This window comes from Phocoena phocoena, chromosome 3 (assembly GCF_963924675.1).
Source record: "Phocoena phocoena chromosome 3, mPhoPho1.1, whole genome shotgun sequence".
NCBI lineage: Eukaryota > Metazoa > Chordata > Mammalia > Artiodactyla > Phocoenidae > Phocoena > Phocoena phocoena.
Genome location: NC_089221.1, coordinates 87,923,164 through 87,932,334, shown reverse-complemented (window position 1 = coordinate 87,932,334; position 9,171 = coordinate 87,923,164).

Sequence of the window (9,171 nt, the reverse complement as noted above, 5' to 3'; positions counted from 1 at the left end):
TTTGAAATGCATGGGTCCAATTGTATATGGATTTCTCTCACTGAATAGTACAGTACTACAAAATCCATAGTGGGTTGAATCTGCAGATGTGGAATCGTGGATATAGAGAACATTAAAACAAAGACCAGAACAAGAGACAAAAAAGGGAATTACATAATGATAAAGGGATCAATCTAACAAGAGGATGTAACACTTGTAACTATCTATATACCCAACGTAAGATCACTTACATACATAAAGCAAATAGTAACAGACTTAAAGGGAGATATTGACAATAACACAGTAACAGTAGTAAGGGACTTTAACACCACACTTACCTCAGTGGATACATCATCCAGACAGTAAATGAAAAAGGAAACATTGGCCCTAAATGACACATTAGTCCAGATGGACTTAATAGATATGTATGCAGAACATTGCAAACCAAAACAGCAGAATGCACATTCTTTTCAAGTGCACTTGGAACACTTTCCAGGACAGATCAGATGTTAGGCTACAAAAAAAGTCTCAATAAAAGACTGAAATCATATCAAACATCCATTCTGACCACAACCATATGAAACTAGAAATCAATTAAAAGAAGAAAACTGGAAAAAACACAAACATTTGAGGGTAAACAACGAATGAGTCAAAGAGATCAAGAAGAAAATTTAAAAAGATGCAACAAGACAAATAAAAATGGAAACAAAATGTTCCAGAAAGCTATGAGGTCCAGCAAAAGTAGTAGGAGGGAATTTTATAGTGATGAAGGCCTACTTCACGAAATAAAAAAAATCTCAATCTAAACTTACACCTAAAGGAACTAAAAAAAAGAACAAACAAAGTCAGTAGAAGGATGGAAATAATAAAGAACAGAGTGGAAATAAATGAAATAGAGACTAAAGAACCAACAGAAAACATCAGTGAAACTAAGAGCTGCTTCTTGGAAAAGATAAACAAAATTGATAAACCTTTAGTCAGACTCATCAAGAAAAAAAGACAGAGGGCCCAAATAAATAAGAAATGAAAGAGGAAAAGTTAAAAATAACACCACAGAATAAAAAGAAACACAAGAGATTATTATGAACAATTATAGGCCAACAAATTGAACAACCTAAAAGAAATGGATAAATTTCTAGAAACATAACGTTTCCAAGACTGAATCAGGAAGAAATAGAGAATCTGAACAGACCAATCACCAGTAATGAAATTCAAGTAGCAATAAAAAAAACCCCCAATGAACAGAAGTTCAGGACCAGATGGCTTCACATCTACAAAATATTAGCAAACAAAATTCAACAACATATTAAAAGGATCATACCTCATGATCAAGTGGGATTTATTCCAGGATGCAGGGATGGTTTATTAATACCCACAAATTACCCAATATGATACACCATATTCACAAAATCAAGCATTAAATTATACAATAATCTCAGTACATGCGAAAAAATCTTTTGATTTTTATGATAAAAGCTCTCCACAAACTGGGTATAGAGGGAATATACTGCAACATAATGAGGGCCAGAGCTAACATCATACTCAACAATGAAAAGTTTAAAGCTTTTCCTCTATGATCAGGAACAAGACAAGGATATCCACTATCACCACTTTTATTCAATGTAGTACTGGATGCCCTAGCCACAGTAATCAGACAAGAGATAAAAGGCAACCAAATTGGAAAGACTTTCACTATTTGCAAGTGACATGATATTATTTAGAAAACCTTAAAGACTCCACACCAAAAGCTACTAGAACTAATAAATGAATTCAGTAATGTTGCAGGATAAAAAAAATCAAAGTACTGAAATTTGTTGCATTTCTATACACTAATAATGAACTTTCAGAAAGAGAAATGAAAGAAAACAATCCCATTTACAATTGCATCAAAAATAATAAAATACCTAGTAATAAATTTAAACAAGGAGGTGAAAACTGTACCCAGGAAACTATGACATTGATGAAAGAAAATGAAGAAGACACAAATAAATGGAAACATACACAGTGCTCATGGATTGGGAGTTAAAAAGGTAGAAACTTCCTGTTACAAAATAAATGTTATGTCAATAACCATATGATTTCTCTCATATGTGGAAAATAGAAGATAAACAATACAAAATAGATGAACAAACCAAACCAAACAAAAATAAACACATAGATACAGAGAACAGAGTAGTAGTTATCAGAAGGGGAATGTTTGGGGGAAGGTGAAACTGGTAAAGGGGATCAACTGTATGGTGACAAATGGAAACCAGATTTTTGATGGTGAGCATACTGTAGGGTACACAGAAGTAGAAATATAATGTACAAATGAAACCTACCTAATGTTAGAAACCAATGTTACCTCAATAAAAAATAAAATAAATACATGTCATGGGGATGTAATATATAGCATGTTGACTATAGCTAATAATACTGTACTGTATATTTGAAAGTTGCTAAGAGAGTACATCTTAAAAGTTCTCATCATAAGGAAAATAACATTTTAAACTATATATAGGGTGATGGATATATAGCCTTATTGTGGTGACTATTTTGCAATATATACAAATAAAGAATCATTATGGTGTACATCTGAAACTAATACATTCTATGTCAAACATAAAATTAGAAAAGAAAACAATCTCACATACCATTGCATTAAAAAGAGTAAAATACTGGGCTCCCCTGGTGGCGCAGTGGTTGAGAGTCCGCCTGCCGATGCAGGGGACACGGGTTCATGCCCCGGTCCGGGAAGATCACACATGCCGCGGAGCGGCTGGGCCCGTGAGCCATAGCCGCTGAGCCTGCGTGTCCGGTGTGCTCCGCAATGGGAGAGGCCACAACAGTGAGAGGCCCGCGTACCACAACAACAACAACAAAAAGAGTAAAACACCCAGGAATAAATTTAACCATGTGGGTGAAAGACCTGTACAGTAAAAACCATGACACTGATGAAAGAAATTGAAGAAGACACAAATAAATGGAAAGATATTTTATATTCATTGATTACAAGAATTAATATTGTTAAAATGTCCATTCTACCCAAAACAAACTACAGATTCAATGCAATCACTATCAAAATTCCAATGGCATTTTCCATAGAACTTGAATAATCCTAAAATTTAACAGAACCATAAAAGACCCTCAATAGCCAAAGCAATCTGCTGTCTCTGTACTGTGACTTGGGGCAGGAAAGAACAAAGCTGGAAGCATCACAAACTTGGATTTCAAATTCTATTACAAAGCTATAGTAATCAAAATAGTATTATATTATTATAAAACAGACACAAAGATCAATGCAATAGAAAGCCCAGCAATAAACACATCTATATATGGACAATTAATTTATGGACAAAGTAGCCTAAAATATACAATGGGGAAAAGTTGGTCTCTTCAATGAAAGCAAAAATAAATAAGTAGACTATATCAAACTAAATTTCTGCACAGCAAAGTAAACCATCAATAAAATGGAAAGCAACCTACCGAGAAAATGCTTCCAAATCCATTATCTGATAAGGGGTTAATGTCTAAAATATATGAAGAACTCGTAGAACTTCATAACAAAGAAATCAAACAATCCAATCAAAAAATGGGAAGAGGATCTGAGTAGGTATTTTTCTAAAGAAGACATACAGATGGCCAAGAGATACATGAAAAGTTTCCCAACATCAACTAATCATCAGGGAAATGCAAATCAAAAATTATAATGAGAGTCTGTCATACAGAGTGAAGTAAGTCAGAAAGAGAAAGACAAATACCATATGCTAACACATATATATGGAATTTAAGAAAAAAAAAGGTTATGAAGAACCTAGGGGTAAGACAGGAAATCAAGACACAGACCTACTAGAGAATGGACTTGAGGATATGGTGAGGGGGAAGGGTAAGCTGTGACAAAGTGAGAGAGCGACATGGACATATATACACTACCAAACGTAAAATAGAAAGCTAGTGGGAAGCAGCCACATAGCACAGGGAGATCAGCTAGGTGCTTTGTGACCACCTACAGGGGTGGGATAGGGAGGGTGGGAGAGAGGGAGATGAAAGAGGGAAGAGATATGGGAACATATGTCTATGTATAACTGCTTCACTTTGTTATAAAGCAGAAACTAACACACCATTGTAAAGCAATTATACTCCAATAAAGATGTAAAAAAAATTATAATGAGATATCATCTTGTACCTGTTAGAATGGCTATTATCAAAAAGAGAAGAAAAAAAAAAAAAGAGAAGAAATAATAGTGTTGGTGAGGATGTGGAGAAAATGGAACACTGTGCACTGTTGGTGGGAATGTAAATTGGTGCAGTTACTATGGAAATGTGTATGGATGTATCTCAAATAATACAAAATAGAACTATCATATGATCCAAGAATTATAGTTCTGGGTATTTATCCAAAGAAAATGAAAACGCTAATTCAAAAAGATATCTGCACTCCCATGTTCATTGCAACATTATTTATAATAGCCAAGACATGGAAGCAAACTAAATGCCCATTGGATGAATGGATAAAGAAGATGTGGGATAGGAGAGAGGAATGGCCAAGAAAGTGGAGTGGGAAGATCCTGAGCTCACCTCATCCCACGGGTACATCAAAATTACAACTATTTACAGAGCAACTACTGATGAGAAAGACTGATACACTAACAGAAAAGATCTTCTACAACTAAAGATATAAAGAAGAAACCAAAATAAAACAGTAGTAGGGTAGGAAGGGCAGAAACACAATATAGTCAAGATCCATACCTCCAGGAGGACTACTCACAAAAGGGAGAATAATTGCAATTACAATGCAGCATTTCTCCCCAAGGAGAGAGGGGTCCAAGCTCCACATCAGACTCACCAGCTCTGGGGGTCCTACACCAGAAAGAAGAGCCCCCAGAATGTTTGGCTTTGAAGGACAGTAGGGCTTACTTTCAGGAGACCCAGAGGGCTGTGATAGAGACTCCACTTTTACAGGGTGCACACAAAATCTCACACACTCCAGGACTCAAGGCAGAAGCAGTAATTTGAAAGGAGCCTGGGTCAGACCCACCTGCTGATCGTGGAGAATCTCCCAGAGAGGCAGGAGGCAAGTGGAGCTCATCCTGGGGATAGACACTGGAAACAGCCATTTTGGGAGTTCATTATACCACAAGGACACTAGTGCTGGCAAGTGTCATTCTGGAGTCCTCCCTCTAGCTTATCAGCCACAGGACCTGGTCCTGCCCAACAGCCTGTCAGGAGCAGTTCTGGAATGTCTCAGGCCAAGGAGCTAGCTGAGCAGGGACACAGTCTTACTCACCAGTAGGCCAGCTGCCTTAAGGCTTCCTGTGCCCACAGCCACCCTGTGAACTGGCCCCAACCGCCAGAGGACCCAGGACCTGGACCCACCTACCAGTGGGTCATCACCAACTATGGGATCCCCCAGGGTCCTGCAACTAGAGACCCTGGGAACAGACTTTGCCCACCACTGGGCTGGCACTAGCCTCAGGACCTGGCCTCAATTAGTAGTAGACACCAGACCCAGGATCACTACAACCCTGCAGCCTTCCATGTCAGGACCCAGCCCCACCCACTCAGCTCTGGGACACCTTGGGCCTGTCAGCCAGCTGGCCTTGGATCTGGCTTCACCCACCAACAAGCGGACACCAGCTTTATGACATGCCAGAACATGCAGCCAGCCATGTCAGGAAACAGCCCTGCCCAACTAGTAGGCCCACACTAGAACTGGAACCCTGGCCCTGCAACCTGCCAACTCACAACATTGCTCTTCCCACCAGGGGGCAGCACTAGCCCTAGAATCCCCCAGGGCCCTACAGCTAGCCATCTCATAACACAGCCCTGCCTACCCACAGTGGGTAGCCTCCACACAAGGCAAGGCCTGTCAACCAACCAGATGAGGGGCTAGCCACACTTACCAGACCACCATGCTTAATCAGCTCAGCACAACAGGAGGACCTACACAGTCACATAGGGGTCTCCCTGGAGCATACAGCTCTGGTGACCAGAGGGGAGTGCACTACCGGAATACATCACAGACATAAAGGGAGAAATTAACAGTAACATAGTAATAGTAGGGGGACTTAAAGACCCCACTTATATCAAGGGATAGATCATACGACAGAAGATCAATAATTAAACACTGGCCTTAAATGACACATGGATTGGGTGATATTAATAGATATATATATAGAACATTCCATTCAAAAGCAGCAGAATATGCTATCTTTTGCAGTGCACATGGAACATTCTCCAGAATAGATCACATGCTAGGCCACAAAAAGGTCTGAGTAAATTTAAGAAAACTGAAATCATATCAAGAATTTTTTCTGGCCACAATGCTATGAGACTAGCAATCAACTACAAGAAAAAAAAATGCAAAACATACAAACACATTTAGGCTAAACAAAACGTTACTGAACAACCAATGGATAACTGAAGAAATCAAAGAAGCAATCAAAAAATACCTGGAGCCAAATGAAAGTGAAAACACAATCCAAAATCCTGGGATGCAGCAAAAGTAGTTCTTAGAGGAAAGTTTATCGTTATACAAACCCACCTCAGGAAACAATAGAAATCTCAAATAAACAACCTAAACTTACACCTAAAGGAACAAGAAAAATAACAACAACAACAAAACCCTCAAAGTTAGTAGAAGGAAATAAATTTTTAAAAATAGAGCAGAAATAAATGAAATAAAGACTGAAACAAAGCAATAGAAAAGATCAATGAATATAAGAGCTGATTCTTTAAAAAGATAAACAAAATTAATAAAACCTTACAGTCTCATCAGGAAAAAAGTGAGAGGGTGCAAGTCAATAAAATCAGAAATGAAAACAGAGAAGTTACAACCAACACCACAGAAATGCAAAGCATCATAAGAGATTACTACAAACAACTGTACATCAATAAAATGGACAACCTAGAAAAAATGAACAAATTCCTAGGAAAGTACAATCTCCCATGACTGAACTTGGAAGAAACAGCAAATATCAACAGACCAATTACTAGTAATAAAATTGAATCAGTAATTTAAATAAAACTCCCAACAAACAAAAGTCCAAAACCAGATGGCTTCACGGGGGAATTCTACCAAACATTTACAGAAGAATTAACACCTATCTTTCTCAAATTATTCCAAAATATTGCAGAGGAAGGAGCACCTCTAAACTCATTTTACAATGAGTCTGTTACCAAAACCAGACAAAGATGCCACAAAAAAGTAATTACAGGCCAATATCACTGATGAACATAGATGCAAAAATCCTTAATACAATACTAGCAAACTGAATTCAATAATATATTAAAAGAATCATACACCACAATCAAGTGGTATTTATCCCAGGGATGCAAAGGTGGCTTGATATTCATAAATCAATCAGTGTGATACACCACATTAACAAACTGAAGGATAAAAATCATATGAGCTTATCAATAGGTGCAGAAAAAGCTTTTGACAAAATTCAACATCTGTTTATGATAAAACTCTCCAAAAGGGGTATGGGGGGACATACATCAACATAATAAGGTTCATGTATGACAAGCCACAGCTAACATCATATTCAGTGGTAAAAATCTGAAAGTATTCCCTCTAAGATCAGGAACAAGACAAGGATATCCACTCTTGCCACTTTTATTCAACATAGTTTTTGGAAGTCCTAGCCACAGCAATCAGACAAGAAAAAGAAATAAAAGTCACCCATATTGGAAAGGGAGAAGCAAAACTGTCATTGTTTGCTGATGACATAATACTACACACGGAAAATCCTAAAGACACCACCAAAAACTACTAGAGCTCATCAATGAATTTGGTAAAGTTGGAAAATACAAAATTAAAATACAGAAACCTTTTGCATTTCTATACACACACAACTATCAGAAAGAGAAATTCAGAAAACAATTTCATTTACCATCATGATAAAAAGAATAAAATGCCTAGAAATAAGTCTAACTAAGGAGGTAAAAGACCTGTACTTGGAAAACTTTAAAACACTGATGAAGGAAATTGAGGACAATACAAACAGATGGAAAAATAAATCATGCTCATGGAATGGAAGAATTAATGTTGCTAAAATGACCATGCTACCCAAGGCAATCTACAGATTCAATGCAGGCCCAATCAAAATATTAATGGCATTTTTCACAGAAAGAGAACAAATAAGTCTATAATTTGTATGGAAACACAAAAGACCCCAAATAACCAAAATAATCTTGAGAACACAGCTTGAGATATCATGCTCCCTGATTTCAAACTTTATCACAAAGCTACAATCATCAAAATAGTATGGTAATGGCACAAAAACAGACACATAGATCAATGGATGAGAATAAAAAGCCCAGAAATGAATGCTCACTGACATGGGAAATTAATCTATGACAAAAGGAGGTAAGATTATACAATGGGTAAAAGATGGTGCTGGGAAAACTGGAAAGCTGTTTGTAAAGGAATGAAATTAGAAAATCTTCTAATGCATTAGAGACCTAAACGTAAGGCTGGAAACCATAAAACTCCTAGAATAAAACATAGGCAGAGCTCTCTTTGATATAAATCATAGCAATTTTTTTTTTTTGGATATCTCTCCTAAGGTAAAGGAAATAAAAGCAATAATAAACAAATGGGACCAATTTAAACTTAAAACCTTTTGCACAGCAAAGGAAACCACTGGCAAAACAAAAAGACAAGCTACTGATGGGAGAAGATATTTGCAAACGATATGACTGATAAGGAGCTAACATTCAAAATATATAAACAGCTCATAACAACTCAATATAAAAAAAGACAGCCCAATTTAAAAAATGGGCAGAAGGGCTTCCCTGGTGGCGCAGTGGTTGAGAGTCCGCCTTCCAATTCAGGGGACACGGGTTCGTGCCCCGGTCCGGGAAGATCCCACATGCCGCGGAGCGGCTGGGCCCGTGAGCCATGGCCGCTGAGCCTGCGCGTCCGGAGCCTGTGCCCCGCAATGGGAGAGGCCACAACAGTGAGAGGCCCGCGTACTACAAAAAAAAAAAAAAAAAAAAAAAAAAAAATGGGCAGAAGACTTGAATAGACATTTTTCCAAAGAAGACATATGGATGACCAACAGGCATATGAAAAGATGCTCAACATCACTAATCATCAGGGAAATGTAAATCAAAATCTCAATGAGATTATCACCTCACACTTGTCAGAATGTCTAGTATCAAAAAGTCTGTAAATAACTTTTGGCGAGGATGTGATGAAACGAGAAT